This window comes from Pristiophorus japonicus, chromosome 12 (genome assembly GCF_044704955.1).
Source record: "Pristiophorus japonicus isolate sPriJap1 chromosome 12, sPriJap1.hap1, whole genome shotgun sequence".
Classification (NCBI taxonomy): Eukaryota; Metazoa; Chordata; class Chondrichthyes; family Pristiophoridae; genus Pristiophorus; species Pristiophorus japonicus.
The window spans coordinates 156,547,573-156,564,356 of record NC_091988.1 but is presented as its reverse complement, the minus strand read 5'-3'; the positions used below and the strand labels follow the sequence as shown (position 1 = coordinate 156,564,356).

The following is a 16,784-nucleotide window of genomic DNA, read 5'->3' as shown; positions in this document are numbered from 1 at the left end:
TGACCCCTTCACGCTGGAGTCTGTCCAGTTCAATTTCGACCTTCTTCCTCATCATGTACGGAACCGCCTGAGCTTTATAATGGACGGGTCTGCACCTTGGCTCCCGTGAAATTGCCGATGCCCGGTTCAAACAGCGAGGGGAACTTGCTCAGCACTTGAGCACATGGAGTATCATCTTCCAACGACAACGTTTTGATATCGTTCCAATTCCATTTGATTTTTTCTAGCCAATTCCTGCCGAACAGCGTTGGACCATTGCCTGGAACAATCCATAATGGTAAATCATGAACCGCATCATACGACACCTTGACTACTGCACTGCCAATCACCGTTATGTGTTCTTTAGTGTACGTATGCAACTTGGCATTGACTGGACGCAGCTTAGGCCTCACAGCCTTAGTATCCCACAGCTTGTCGAATGTCCTCTGACTTATTATTGATTGACTTGCACCCAGCATCGGTACCGGCACACCGTTAATGATTAATGTTAAACTTATCGGTTGGCTCTTTGTTAAGAACGAATACAGTCCATACACTTCCTCCTCTGGTATCTCGGATTGCATATCCGGATCCGCGCTATACTGGTCATCATCCGCCACGTGGTGTGTCGCAGCACACTTGCTCAGTTGCGGACATGCACTGGAGATGCCCCAGTTTCGAACAGCCTTTACAAATGTACAGTTTAAACCGACACTGATGAGGCCGATGATTGCCCCCACAATACCAACACGGTAAAATCGGATTCATTCCCATTGGCGGACTTTGGGCAGCCACAGGTTTCCCATATGCAGTAGAGTAGGCCCTGCCAAATGCAGTTCTGCCAAATGACGATACAATCTTGTTTACAGTGCTTGTCGAGTTTTCGATGATATCTGCTTTAAGTTTTTGTCCATCGTCATGCATACCTGGGCAATCGTGATGGCCTTGCTCAAGTCCAGTGCCTCCGCCGCCAGTAGCTTACGCAAGATCACCTCATGATTGATGCCGATTACAAAGAAGTCGCGCAGCATGTCTCCCAATGAGTTTTCGAACTACACTGTCCAGCTAGACGACTTAGGTCGGCAACGAATTCCAACACATCCTGGCCCTCAGAACGAACGTGCGTGTAGAATCGATATCGTGTGATGATGATGACTTCTTCTGGTTTGAGATGGTCACGTACCAGAGCACACAATTCCTCATAGTCCTTGTCCGTTAGACTTGCAGGCGAGAGAAGATTCTTTGAGTCCATAGATTTTCGGATCGCAAAGCATGAGGAAGACCACCCTGCGTCTAACTGCCTCAGTGGGTTCCTCAATTTTGTTGGCCACGAAGTACTGGTCCAGGCGAGCTACAAAATCTGCCCAGTCCTCTCCCTCTACGAATCTCTCCAGAATTTCAATTGTGCTCATTTTTTTTTTTGCATGTGAAGGTTCTTAAGTTACCTCGTCGTCAAATGTTATGTATGTAATAACTCGATAGACTGAATACTGTAAACTAACACAGGTACAAATCTCGGCTCTGCTTTGTTAGCGCCCAAAGTGATTACATTACATCATGGCTTGCCTTTTATATCGGGGCCGCACATACATAGAAACATAGAAACATAGAAAATAGGTGCAGGAGCAGGCCATTCAGCCCTTCTAGCCTGCACCGCCATTCAATGAGTTCATGGCTGAACATGAAACTTCAGTACCCCCTTCCTGCTTTCTCGCCATACCCCTTGATCCCCCGAGTAGTAAGGACTTCATCTAACTCCCTTTTGAATATATTTAGTGAATTGGCCTCAACTACTTTCTGTGGTAGAGAATTCCACAGGTTCACCACTCTCTGGGTGAAGAAGTTTCTCCTCATCTCGGTCCTAAATGGCTTACCCCTTATCCTTAGACTGTGACCCCTGGTTCTGGACTTCCCCAACATTGGGAACATTCTTCCTGCATCCAACCTGTCCAAACCCATCAGAATTTTAAACGTTTCTATGAGGTCCCCTCTCACTCTTCTGAACTCCAGTGAATACAAGCCCAGTTGATCCAGTCTTTCTTGATAGGTCAGTCCCACCATCCCAGGAATCAGTCTGGTGAATCTTCGCTGCACTCCCTCAATAGCAAGAACGTCCTTCCTCAAGTTAGGAGACCAAAACTGTACACAATACTCCAGGTGTGGCCTCACCAAGGCCCTATACAACTGTAGCAACACCTCCCTGCCCCTGTACTCAAATCCCCTCGCTATGAAGGCCAACATGCCATTTGCTTTCTTAACCGCCTGCTGTACCTGCATGCCAACCTTCAATGACTGATGTACCATGACACCCAGTTCTCAATCCACGTCAGCACACTACCCCCAATCCCATGTGCTTTAACTTTGCACATTAATCTCCTGTGTGGGACCTTGTCGAAAGCCTCCTTTGTCCACTTTACTGGAAACATCCTCAAAAAATTCCAGAAGATTTGTCAAGCATGATCTCCCTTTCACAAATCCATGCTGACTTGGACCTATCATGTCACCATTTTCCAAATGCGCTGCTATGACATCCTTAATAATTGATTCCATCATTTTACCCACTACTGAGGTCAGGCTGACCGGTCTATAATTCCCTGCTTTCTCTCTCCCTCCTTTTTTAAAAAGTGGGGTTACATTGGCTACCCTCCACTCCATAGGAACTGATCCAGAGTCAATGGAATGTTGGAAAATGACTGTCAATGCATCCGCTATTTCCAAGGCCACCTCCTTAAGTACTCTGGGATGCAGTCCATCAGGCCCTGGGGATTTATCGGCCTTCAATCCCATCAATTTCCCGACTAATAAAGATTTCCCTCAGTTCCTCCTCCTTACTAGACCCTCTGACCCCTTTTATATCCGGAAGGTTGTTTGTGTCCTCCTTAGTGAATACTGAACCAAAGTACTTGTTCAATTGGTCTGCCATTTCTTTGTTCCCCGTTATGACTTCCCCTGATTCTGACTGCAGGGGACCTACGTTTGTCTTTACTAACCTTTTTCTCTTTACATACCTATAGAAACTTTTGCAATCCGCCTTAATGTTCCCTGCAAGCTTCTTCTCGTACTCCATTTTCCCTGCCCTAATCAAACCCTTTGTCCTCCTCTGCTGAGTTCTAAATTTCTCCCAGTCCCCAGGTTCGCTGCTATTTCTGGCCAATTTGTATGCCACTTCCTTGGCTTTAATACTATCCCTGATTTCCCTAGATAGCCACGGTTGAGCCACCTTCCCTTGTTTATTTTTACGCCAGACAGGAATGTACAATTGTTGTCATTCATCCATGCGGTCTCTAAATGTCTGCCATTGCCCATCCACAGTCAACCCCTTAAGTATCATTCGCCAATCTATCTTAGCCAATTCACGTCTCATACCTTCAAAGTTACCCTTCTTTAAGTTCTGGACCATGGTCTCTGAATTAATTGTTTCATTCTCCATCCTAATGCAGAATTCCACCATATTATGGTCACTCTTCCCCAAGGGGCCTCGCACAATGAGATTGTTAATTAATCCTCTCTCATTACACAACACCCAGTCTAAGATGGCCTCCCCCCTAGTTGGTTCCTCGACATATTGGTCTAGAAAACCATCCCTTATGCACTCCAGGAAATCCTCCTCCACCGTATTGCTTCCAGTTTGGCTAGCCCAATCTATGTGCATATTAAAGTCACCCATTATAACTGCTGCACCTTTATTGCACACACTCCTAATTTCCTGTTTGATGCCCTCCCCAACATCACTACTACTGTTTGGAGGTCTGTACACAACTCCCACTAACGTTTTTTGCCCTTTGGTGTTCTGCAGCTCTACCCATATAGATTCCACATCATCCAAGCTAATGTCTTTCCTAACTATTGCATTAATCTCCTCTTTAACTAGCAATGCTACCCCAACTCCTTTTCCTTTTATTCTATCCTTCCTGAATGTTGAATACCCCTGGATGTTGAGTTCTCAGCCCTGATCATCCTGGAGCCACGTCTCCGTAATCCCAATCACATCATATTTGTTAACATCTATTTGCACACTTAATTCATCCACCTTATTGCGGATACTCCTTGCATTAAGACACAAAGCCTTCAGGCTTGCTTTTTTAACACCCTTTGTCCTTTTAGAATTTTGCTGTACAGTGGCCTTTTTTGTTCTTTGCCTTGGGTTTCTCTGCCCTCCACTTTTCCTCATCTCCTTTCTGTCTTTTGCTTTTGCCTCATTTTTGTCTCCCTCTGTCTCCCTGCATAGGTTCCCATCCCCCTGCAATATTAGTTTAACTCCTCCTCAACAGCACTAGCAAACACTCCCCCTAGGACATTGGTTCCAGTCCTGGCCAGGTGCAGACCGTCCGGTTTGTACTGGTCCCACCTCCCCCAGAACCGGTTCCAATGCCCCAGGAATTTGAATCCCTCCCTGCTGCACCACTGCTCAAGCCACGTATTCATCTGCGCTATCCTGCGATTCCTACTCAGACTAGCACGTGGCACTGGTAGCAATCCCGAGATTACTACTTTTGAGGTCCTACTTTTTAAATTTAGCTCCTAGCTCCTTAAATTCTTTTCGTAGGACCTCATCCCTTTTTTTACCTATGTCGTTGGTACCAATGTGCACCACGACAACTGGCTGTTCTCCCTCCCATTTCAGAATGTCCTGCACCTGCTCCGAGACATCCTTGACCCTTGCACACATGCATACAGCCCAATGACCTCCGACAGTGGCGCCACCTGGTGGTAAGTAACCCCCCTCCCCAAGCATACATACATGACAGTAACAATCTGACTGAAAGGACATCATAGCCAAGCTTAATCTTTCTTCACCCAATCTACACACATGTAGATTTCGAGCAGGAATCAGTGGACAGCAATTAGCAGCTGGAATCCTGGCCAATTTTCTCCTTCCAACCCAAGGGTATTGAGGCCAATCATTGCCCCCCTTACTACCATTTCAGCGGAGATCGGGTAACTAAGAATTGAATCCTGGACCTTCCTAGTCTGTATGGCTCAGCTGCTCAGTGTCTTAAGCAGTTGAACTGTGGAGGGCCTGGCCAAGGTGGCCATTAACAGGTCCAGGCAGTGGGCAGTCAAGGGGTCATTCAGCCCGACTCTCTTCCACGTTACGTTCGCACCTGGGTGTCCCTGGAGATGGAGCACGCAGTGTCTACCCGTACATTCGTGGCCTTCCGCGAGATGTGGGCACCAGAGGGACTGGAGTGCGTCATCACCCCGGCAACCAAATTTTAATTTGATTGGTTTAAGTTCACTGTAAAGTTTTAGTTGTTAATGTGTGTGTTCTACTGTCCCTTTAATAAGGGGACATTTGGCTTTAAGCTCTATTTAAAATAGTTGAACAGTGGAGGGAATAGAGGGGGGGAGGGGGGCCGTGGGAGGGTGATGGTTTTCTTTAAATATTAAAATCAATAATCCGTCAAAAAATACCTGTGATATTTCAATGATAGTTGCACATTATTAGGTTTAATTAAAGAAACAACTGAAAACCTAATATTCAAGAGTGCTTTAGCTGCTAACACACAGGCAGTGTTCCAAGTCCTCAGAAGCATTTGTCAAGGTTTTATTTAGAAATTAATTCTATGACGTAATGAAACTAAGCAGATGTTTGCTTAATCTATTCACAGTAAGTATGACTCAATAAGTCAAAAGATTAAAGTATTCTCATTTCTGATCATCCTGCAGTCAACATGTAGCCTCAAATCTGCCTCAAAGGAGTACTGCTTTTCCCATACCTGCAATTAGATCCACAAGAATAGTTTTTTTATTACGCTGCTGATCAATTCACTTTCAAATTAATGGGAGCGCTTCCTGGAATTATAATACAACTGGTCAATAATAAATTCTATGCTAAGAAAATGATAATAATACCAGCTAACAGAATTTCCTTGAATCGAGTCCTTACTATTCTTTTAGCCCACGATAACGATGTCAGAAATACCTGTGCACGTCATAATGTACTGTTCAGAATATAATGGGCATATGCATGGAGGTATATATGCATCACCGATGAAGAGTGTAAAGATCTGTCCACTGGAAGAACAGCAAGTTCCAATAATAAAATATTATTTTTAGTTAGCATTTATCTTGGTGTTTAAGTTGGAGAAATGCTGGGATCCAACATTCTGTCACATGTATCACTTATAGTCTTAATGGTGCCTCAAAAATGATTACAGAAAGAACATAATGCCCGCCATTATCTTTATATACAGAATGGTCATTAAAGGATTACGAAGTAACCTACTAATTCAAATTTAAGTTTAGTTTCTCATCTTGGCAACTGCCAAATATTTGGTGTATGCCTTCCCTGGGCTACTTTTTATTTTATTTGCCAGTTTACTCCCAGCCCCCACCTGAGCACATAGATTCCACAGGCACTGGCTGTCCTCTGGTACCTCAATCAAATGTCCATTCTTCATAGTGATTCCCAAATGACAAGTGTCAGCATGTTATTTGACCATGTAAGGCATCGTAACTAAGCACAATGCTGTCCTGTCATGTCCTGATGTCTAGATAAGCACCTTCTGGCATGAGTCACCAATTAGTCATTAAAAACAGGAACCCTGACTGACTTTTTTCCCCCTTCTTCCTTTGTCCGAGGACCATGGGGTCAACTCTATTTCATTCCAACTGCCACCCAGATTGAGATTAGCTCGTTCCGCACCACTTCTCCTCTGCAGCAACTTACATTCTGGGAAGAATTGATGTCAAGGAGCAGGGTCTGCCTAAGGTTTATCAAACGCCACAATTGAAAGCTTCCTCAGCCATGGTCCCTTAAGGAAAAATGCAGTAATAATCATTAGTGATTACCCCATCCTTTGCTTGTTACCATTACAATTCTTGAGAGGAAAAAAGACATTTGAAGAAACACGATTTTTTTTTTACACTCACCTCCATTTTGTGATGCAAGGAAACACTTGTATGAGAGAAAATATGGATTATGCCAGCACATTTTGGATCCTAATCTCCAAATGGAGTGTAAAAATACAAAACGCTTCTTAAAAAACAATGACTTCATTTTCCGCTGTAGTCATGGCTACTCTAAGTTAATAAATACATGCAAGGAGCTGTTGTTTGATTACCATGTTAAACAATACCTACACAAAGTTTCTCCAATAGCTACTGCTCTCTCATCCCTACAGGAGCACTGCACACAACACTCCAATCCCTTGTGTAGTGTTACTTTGATCTAAACAACAAACAGCAACAAGCTACTGAAGTTCTTATTCCAGTTATTTTTAAAACAAAGATACATGACATATGAACAAACACCCTCTCTACCACTGCGTTCTCTCACTCTCAGGCCTTTAACATTATGCCATGCAAATATTAGTCCGTTAACATTCACTGCAATTCCTTTCTCCAAAACGTTTTGATGCAAACATCTCCATTAACCAAAGAACAAAGGAACTGCAGACAAACACATCATATTGACTTGTATTCACAGTATGATTTCAATGCCACAGAGAATAACACAGGGGCAGCTGGGAGTCACTGCAAGGCTGTCACATCACTAGGATACAGAATGGACAGTTTATTTAACCAACCAATGCCAAGGAGTTTGGTTACAGTATATAAATGGAGAAGAAGGAAAGTTAAATTTGCTGTGCATCATTCTTGTTATTATGCTTTACAATAATGCTATGCACACATGGTGCAATTGCACTTTCTTTCCCCGAGCCAGACTTGCTAAGGATGCCGATTCTTCTTGCGATACAGTTCCATAGGTGCCAGCAGTTGTCCGGTACCTCAACCATACAGCCAATCACAAGCCTTAACAAAAGTGTTGGGAGGCTACTTGACTAGGAAAGACATCATTACCAAACCAGATCCCATTCTCATCGCCCCTTTATCTTAGGCAGTTCCTCAGAGTCAATGATGTCTTGCTTCCACACTAAAAATGAGTTTTCAGGTGACTGATGAGTCCGATGCGGGACTCACAGTCTCTGTCACGGGTGGAGAAGATGGTAGTTGAAGGAACGGGTGGGTGAGGTTCTTGGGTTGCCGTGTGCTCCTTCCACTGTTTGCTTGGGTTGCCGTGTGCTCCTTCCACTGTTTGCACTTGGCTTCTGTTTGCTCCCAGCGAAGAGACTCGAGGTGGTCGGTGCCTTCCTAGATGTTTCTTCTCCACTTTGAGCGATCTTGGGCCAGGGATTCCCAGGTGTCGGTGGGGATGTTGCACTTTTTCAAGGAGGCTTTGATGGTGTCCTTGAAGCGTTTCCTCTGCCCACCTCGGACTCGCTTGCCGTGTCGGAGTACTGAGTAGGGCGCTTGTTTGGGAGGCTAGTATCGGGCATACGGACAATGTGGCCCAGCCATCATCGTCCATACATACACTTGCTGGTATCTCCATAGCCCAGGATTACCATGCCCAAATGTAATACTTTCAGTTACCTAGATAATTTTAGGCAACACCTAAATGTTAACTCTTTTCCTCTCGCCACAGATGCTGCCTGACCTGCTAAGTGTTTCCAGCATTTTCTGGTCTTTTTTCAGATTTCCAACATCTGCAGTATTTTGCTTTTGTAGCACATATAATGCCATCCTGAATGAGAATAGCTAACTGAGCACAAACCAGACATCAAACTTGAAACCTTCATGGTCTGCATGACTCCGTATCACAATAAGCAAGCAGCGGACCCTGCAATGAGATTTTATATACGCTGGTTTTGGAATTGAACTCCGAAGCTCAGCCTAAAATCTTAATAGATGAGACTCTCCCGAACACACTTGGCAGATTTAAAATGTTCTATATTTTTCAGTTTTAATTCCCTGTTTTCAAGCTTTCCAATGAAGAGTTTTGCCGTGACTTTGAAACTTCCATTACCAATGTAATATACATCATTAAATTTGTGAAGCATTTTAACATGATATGGTGAAAATACTGTTATTTTGCTGGGAAAAGTGATCCTCACAAGGCAAGAAGCATCAGTCATGTTTAATCTATTGTACTAAACTGGGATCTTAAAAGGAAAACATTGTGTGGTCTCTCACTTGCGATGAAGTGCATTTTACTGAGTCCTCCCTCTAACAATATAATACTATAATACGTGTAGGAACATATCTTTGTAAAACAGAGTATATTCTTGTCTCTATGGCAATCAGCTGAGCTATTATAGCTCTGGTTGAACATCATGATCTTCCAAAACATCTTGTGTTCCTGTCATGTGATACAGAACTAACCACCATAAACGGCAGTGGTGAAGAGCAACTGATAATGACAGAAAATATGAATTAAAACACTAAAATGAAATGGACAGAATAAAGTAAACTACTTATTCACTTTACACTTGTCTGTTGTGGTTTTTTTTGGTTAGATAGTGGATGTTGGTGACAACTAACTTGAGGAGTTAGTGAGCTAAACAATGTGACAGTGTAAGGGTGCTTTTACTATACAAGTGTAAAGGCAAGGTCATTTCTATACCCATGAATCTGCAATTTGGATTTAACTGAAAAGTTGCTGCTTACAGATAGTTTAACCAACTGCTCTGAACAATGGGGTGGGGGGAGGAAGGTTTAACACAGTCAACAATCTAGGGTACCCTCTCTTTAACTTCCTTTTTTCAAATTCAATTACAAGTTACTGTGGCTCCCGTGATGAATATATCTTCCCTAAAAGAATCTAGTGAGATTTTACATGACTGAAAATATTATGAGCATGACAGATTGTTAACATAGAAACATGGAAAATAGGTGCAAGAGTAGGCCATTCGGCTCTTCGAGCCTGCACCAGCATTCAATAAGATCATGTCTGATCATTCACTTCAGTACCCCTTGCCCACTTTCTCTCCTTACCCATTGATCCCTTTAGCCTTAAGGGCCATATCTAACTCCCTCTTGAATATATCCAATGAACTGGCATCAACAACTTTCTGCGATAGGGAATTCCACAGGTTAACAACTCTCTGAGTGAAGAAGTTTCTCCTCATCTCAGTCCTAAATGGCTTACCCCTTACCCTTAGACTGTGTCCCCTGGTTCTGGACTTCCCCAACATCGGGAACATTCTTCCTGCATCTAACCTGTCCAGTCCCGTCAGAATTTTATATGTTTCTATGAGATCCCCTCTCATCCTTCCAAACACCAGTGAATACAGGCCCAGTCAATCCTGTCTCTCCTCATATGTCAGTCCTGCCATTCCGGAATCAGTCTGGTGAACCTTCGCTGCACTCCCTCAATAACTTAAGTAAAATTAAATATTAAATCTGATCTTCAATGCAAGGTTTTTAATTCACAGATGTTTCTCCCGTATATCTGGAAAATCACAGCCAATAGTCTCTTCTTGCACTTATCTTTGGAATGTTACTAGAACCACAAGTGTTGTTAGCCACTGAGCTGAGTGATAAAAAAAATTATATTAATAATTGAATAACATAGAAATATAGAAAATAGGTGCAGGAGTAGGCCATTCGGCCCTTCGAGCCTGCACCGCCATTCAATAAGATCATGGGTGATCATTCCTTCAGTACCCCTTTTCTGCTTTCTCGCCATACCCCTTGATCCCCTTAACCGTAAGGGCCATTTCTAACTCCCTCTTCAATATATCCAATGAACTGTCATCAACAACTCTCTGCGGCAGGGAATTCCACAGGTCAACAACTCTCTCAAGTGAAGAAGTTTCTCCTCATCTCAGTCCTAAATGGCCTACCCCTTATCCTAAGACTATGTCCCCTGGTTCTGGACTTCCCCAATAGCGAGAACATTCTTCCTGCATCTAACTTGTCCAGTCCCGTCAGGATCTTATGTGTTTCTATGAGATCCCCTCTCATCCTTCTAAACGCCAGTGAATAAAGGCCCAGTCAATCCAGTCTCTCCTCATATGACAGCCCAGCCATCCCTGGAATCAGTCTGGTGAACCTTCGCTGCACTCCCTCAATAGCAAGAACGTCCTTCCTCAGACTAGGAGACCAAAACTGAACACAATATTCCAGGTGAGGCCTCACTAAGGCCCTGTACAACTGCAGTAAGACCTCCCTGCTCCTATATTCAACTCCCCTAGCTATGAAGGCCAACATACCATTTGCCTTCTTTACCGCCTGCTGTACCTGCGTGCCCACTTTCAATGACTGATGAACCATGACACCCAGGTCTCATTGCACCTCCCCTTTTTCTAGTCTGCCGCCATTCAGATAATATTCTGCCTTCGTGTTTTTGCCCCCAAAATGGATAACCTCACATTTATCCACATTATACTGCATCTGCCATATGTTTGTCCACTCACCTAATCTGTCCAAGTCACCCTGCAGCCTCTTAGCGTCCTCCTCACAACTCACACCGCCACCCAGTTTAGTGTCATCCGCAAACTTGGAGATATTACACTCTATTCCTTCATCCAAATCGTTAATGTATATTGTAAAGAGCTGGGGTCCCAGCACTGAGCCCTGCGGCACCCCTCTAGTAACTGCCTGCCATTCTGAAATAGACCCGTTTATCCCGACTCTCTGCTTCCTGTCTGCCAACCAGTTCTCTATCCACGTCAGTACATTACCCCCAATACCATGCACTTTGATTTTGTACACCAATCTCTTGTGTGGGACCTTGTCAAAAGCCTTTTGAAAGTCCAAATACACCACATCCACTGGTTCTCCCTTGTCCACTCTACTAGTTACATCCTCAAAAAATTCCAGAAGATTCATCAAGCATGATTTCCCCTTCATAAATCCATGCTGACTCGGTCCGATCCTGTCACTGCTTTCCAAATGGGCTGCTATTTCATCCTTAATGATTGATTCCAACATTTTCCCCACTACTGATGTCAGGCTAACCGGTCTATAATTACCCGCTTTCTCTCGCCCTTCTTTTTTAAAAAGTGCCGTTACATTAGCTACCCTCCAGTCCATAGGAACTGATCCGGAGTCGATAGATTGTTGGAAAATGATGACCAATGCATCCACTATTTCATGGGCCACTTCCTTAAGTACTCTGGGATGCAGACTATCAGGACCCGAGGATTTATCGGCCTTTAATCCCATCAATTTCGCTAACACAATTTCCCGCCTAATAAGGATATCTTTCAGTTCCTCATTCTCACTAGACCCACTGTCCCCTAGTACATTCGGAAGGTTATTTGTACCTTCCTTTGTGAAGACAGAACCGAAGTATTGGTTCAATTGGTCTGCCATTTCTTTGTTCCCCATTATAAATTCACTGAATCCGACTCCAAGGGACCTACGTTTGTCTTTACTAATCGTTTTCTCTTCACATATTTATCGAAGCTTTTGCAGTCAGTTATGTTCCCTGCAAACTTCCTCTCATACTCTATTTTCCCCTTCTTAATTAAACGCTTAGTCCTCCTCTGTTGAATTCTAAATTTCTCCAGTCCTCAGGTTTGTTGCTTTCTCTAACCAATTTATATGCCTCTTCCTTGTTTTAACACTATCCTTAATTTCCCTTGTTAGCAATGGTTGAGCCACCTTCCCAGTTTTATTTTTACTCCAGACAGGGATGTACAATTGCTGAAGTTCATCCATGTGATCTTTAAATGTTTGCCATTGCTTATCCACCGTCAACCCTTTAAGTATCCTCTGCCAGTCTATTCAAGCCAATTCACACCTCATACCGTCGAAGTTACCTTTCCTTAAGTTCAGGACCCTAGTTTCCGAATTAACTTTGTCACTCTCCATCTTAATAAGGAATTCTACTATATTATGGTCACTTTTCCCCAAAGGGCCTCGCACAACAAGATTGCTAATTAGTCCCTTCTCATTACACATCACACAGTCTAGGGTGGCCAGCTCCCTGGTTGGTTCCTCGACATATTGGTCTTATGATTACAAGTGTACATCACCCTCTCCTCTCCATCCCAACCCTGACCACCTTGATTCTGCTTTCCAATCTGTAGGTGAGTGGCCATCCAGCACCTTCAGCACAGAGGGCAGTGTGGGGAGCCTGCTTGCAGGTCATCGCCAAAACTGCTGTTGATCAGCATCATGAAGTGCATTCGAACCCCAGTAAAGACTCCACATCCAACCTCCTCTCCTATAACTCTTCTATTCAGCACCTCCCTTCAGCAGCACAGCCAAGACTGGAAACTTTGCAGAATGGCAAGGGGTCGAACCTGCGTCCCACATTCCCATGTGCTGAAACCCTTCGCATGACTACACTGTCAAACTGAAGTACAACTTTCTTTATACATTACATATACAGTCCTCCCAGGCCGGCAGACAGTCCACTTACACTCTTGCTTTGAAGCAAAAAGACAAAACATGTTTATGATTCAACCTTCACCTGAGGTTTTAAGAGGACAACGCTAATAAGGTCAGCTGCTTCCCCACAGAAAGGAGCGAAAAATTAAAAATGCATAGACAAGTCACAATACCGACTCGCATACACCTCCAGGTTACTGGTTATAGGACACCACAGTGTGAAGCCGGCATGCATATCGTCTATTTGTGGTCTTGACTGCAAAATGGTGCACGTCACAGGGAGTTATTGAAAATAGGGCAGAGGGAGGAAATCGCAACTTACAACAACATCATGTCTGACTCAGTGATGTCGTTTTTACTTCCTTCTGTGGACATGCCTAAAAAAACTAGTTTGTCACAGTGAAAACAGTCGTTAAGCACATGGATTAAAGGTGCACAATTATATTCCCCACCCAACCCCCAACAGGTAAACTGCTTTACCTCCGCCTGAAGCACAGAAACATGAGCAATCGTGGAACATTGCAGATCAGCCCCAACCCAATTTGCAGTAACTACTGTAAAGCAACAGCAAAACTTTTAGCTATTCTCCATTACCAACCTTAATTCAGCATTAAAGCAAATTCACGATAAATGTTGACGATCTTAAATGATTGCTTTAAATGTCAGTCAAGTTTCAACGACAAACACGGACTGATCGGTAACTATTTCCCCCGTGCTCCCGGTAAATGTTAAGCAGCTTATCATGCTTCATTAAAAAAGGATTTTTTTTCAATCTAATAAAAAAGGGGATTTTTCACCCCAAGTGGCTATGCTTGTGCGGTTTACGGTCAAATTATTCATAGGATCAGACAGCAATGACATGGAACAGTAACAGGGGAGAATAAATAACACGACTGGGAGTCAGGGCGCTTCCTCCTTTTTTTTTAAATACAGAAAAAAGTGGATATGAATACAAGATAGGAAATTCCATTTTGTCCTCACGCCGACTTTGTTGGCTGAAATGAATTAGCGACAAGAGGAATTTCGCCCCTGACTGTACACAAATACCTCGGTCATGTGTGGATGGCCAGGTCAACATTACAACATTTTGTTGTTTGCTTCGGCGGCCGATGAGATATTTTAGGAGAGCTCGCACAAAACCCCAGGCTTGGGGAAAAGAGAAATGGGTCAGCAATCTCCACCCCCTTTCTGACATCACCTGCAAAGGAGAGGGATTATCTGAGGAAAGCACCCGACAGACCCAGAGATCAATGTGCAATGGCTGTGATCGCACACCCAGATGATAACACAACACACGCTCGCCCTTTTGCTGTGGGGAGGCACATCTTTCCCAGCCACTGTTTCAATGGCCTTGCCTCACAATTACTCAGCTCAACAACAACAGGAAAAAAAATCCAATGATACTTCCGGGTGGGGTTTTTGCAGTCTGCACTTCCTGGACGGGTTTTGCCCCCCGCCCAGAGCGGACTGACATGATGAATGATTCATGGCTGGAGAGCTCGTGGGGCTGCCCGCTGGGACGCGCAATGTATCCATCTCCCTCCCTTCGCTACACTGTCGCTGACATTCCGCTCACCAAACATTCCGTCCCTCTAACTCCCTCTCCCACTCACACTCACACTCAATAATAAGTGCAGTTGTCACCGCCAGCCCGCTTTGCTCATTGTGCAGCCGGGCTTACCCGCTCGTTGCTCTGCTCCCTTCACTTGTGGTTCACACGGTTGATGCTGCTAAGCGATGGCGACAACAATGAAGCAAAAAACAGGGGTCCATTTAAAAACAAAATGTCACTGATGGAGCGCAACAATCGCTCCGGGTTGCCTGTCTGCCGCGGCCGGCGATGTTCGCCTCAAAGGCTCTGCTGCTGTCTCTCATCGCCAGCCGCCCTCCTTTATACGGCTGCACCCTTCCTCCGAGCCGCCACTTTCGGTTTTCATTTCCCGATTCGGGCTCTGACCCGAGCACACACCGCCAGCGCTGGATTTTTTTTCCTCTCTCGCTCTCAAACAAACAGTCACGTGATCGGCTGAAGTCACTGAGGCGGCCATCTTGCTAAAGGCCAGCCCGCGCCCCGCCGAGGCCGGGAGGCCGATCCTGGCTTCAACCGACCGCTCCTCCATCTTGGGAAAGGTAAATGCTGAGTGGCCTATTTTTTTTAAAGCAGCTGCCAAGCAAAATAAACGCAAAAGTGTTGAGCAAACAAACCCGAAATCGAAAATGCAATCAATCCGAAATTGAATGTTAAAAAATACAAATCTTTAAGTTGCGAGTTCAGAAACAGGCAGTACAGGAAAAACCTAGATCCAACATTATTCCATACGACCTGATCTGTGAGTTTCCATAATACTAGATCTCCCTTTGTATTGTTTGGCCTTTATTTATGAGCTCTGATCATTTTTTTAAGTCCATGGAATAAAGAAAGTTGGTAAGGAAGACTTACATTTATAAAGCGCCTTTCACAACCTCAGAATGTTCAAAAGCGCTTTACAGCTGTAAAGTCCTGACCCTGCAGTACAGACTTACACGAGACACATGCTGAAGTCAAGGTCACTCAGGACCTGCACCTTTATTTCACAGCTCTGGAATGCCACACTTGCCTGATACTTGCCTTTATATACCTGTGTGGGACAGGTGTGCAGTGTCTCCTGCAAGTGCACCCCTAATGATAAAGTCATCTCTAGTTACAGTCATGTATAGCATGGTAAGATACAGTTATATACAGTGGTGTGAGAGACATGACATCACCCTCCCCCAAGGTCTTATTGTCTTTATAGATTCATTCTCTCAGGTGGTCTACGCTCTCGCGTGGAGCGTCGTAGTTGTGGTTCAGTTGTTTGCCTTGGTGCCTGTTTTTCTTTCGGTGTGATTGCTGGTATCTCGCCTAGGCTGTCTGTTTCGTTCAGTATGATTGCTGGTATCTCGCCTGGACTGTCTGTTGAGACTGCCCTTTCCTCAGGTTGTTCTCTCTGTCTGTCCACCAGGTGTGGTGTGAGTTCCACATTGTAGTCTGCCTCTGGTTCTGCAGTGTTGTTGGTAAATCTACTTTTTACTTGGTCTACATGCCTCTGGCAGGTTTGGCCATTGTCCATTTGTACAACCAGTAGCCTGTTTCCTTCCTTGCCTGTTACTGTCCCTGCAAGCCATTTGGGACCTCTGCCATAGTTTAGCACAAACACTTTGTCCCCTATCTCATTCCACCTCCCCCTCGAATTTCGGTCATGGTACTCAGTTAGCTTCCGGCGCTTTGCCTCAACAATTTCATGCATGTCTGGGAGGATTAACGAGAGCCTGGTCTTTAAGGTCCGTTTCATCAATAGTTGCGCGGGGGGAACCCCAGTCAACGAATGCGGACGAGATCTGTATGCCAGTAGCAGTCGCAACAGGCGGCTCTGCAGCGTGGGACCTTGGATATTTAGAATGTCTTGTTTTAACAATTTGCACTGCTCGCTCCGTCTGGCTATTGGAGGCCGGCTTGAACGGTGCCGTCTTAACATGATTTATGCCATGGTCAACTATAAAATCGTGAAATTCTGCACTGGTGAAGCATGGACCATTATCACTGACCAATATGTCAGGAATTCCGTGCATTGCAAACATGGTTCTAAGGCTCCCCACAGTGGTGGAGGTGGTGCTCGAGTTTAAAATGGTGCACTCGATCCACTTTGAAAATGCATCGA

At 44.4% G+C, this 16,784-nt stretch overlaps 1 protein-coding gene across 4 annotated transcripts in view; it reads right to left on the bottom strand.

Annotated features, from left to right (window-relative positions):
* The window catches only part of LOC139277510 (NFX1-type zinc finger-containing protein 1-like), a 57,229-nt gene extending 42,135 nt beyond the window's left edge, over positions 1–15,094 (bottom strand). Inside the window, exons 1-2 of one of the 4 annotated variants that reach the window (XM_070896052.1) lie at positions 14,789–15,094; positions 6,653–6,737 (exon numbers count right to left, since the gene is read on the bottom strand). The gene's annotated coding sequence lies outside the window, so the exon portion shown is untranslated. Of the gene's footprint in view, positions 1–6,652; positions 6,738–6,855; positions 6,948–14,726; positions 14,734–14,788 lie in introns of those variants that run through there. The other 3 variants (XM_070896053.1, XM_070896051.1, XM_070896054.1) reach the window with 3 other exon arrangements.
* Positions 15,095–16,784: the final 1,690 nt, after the last annotated feature.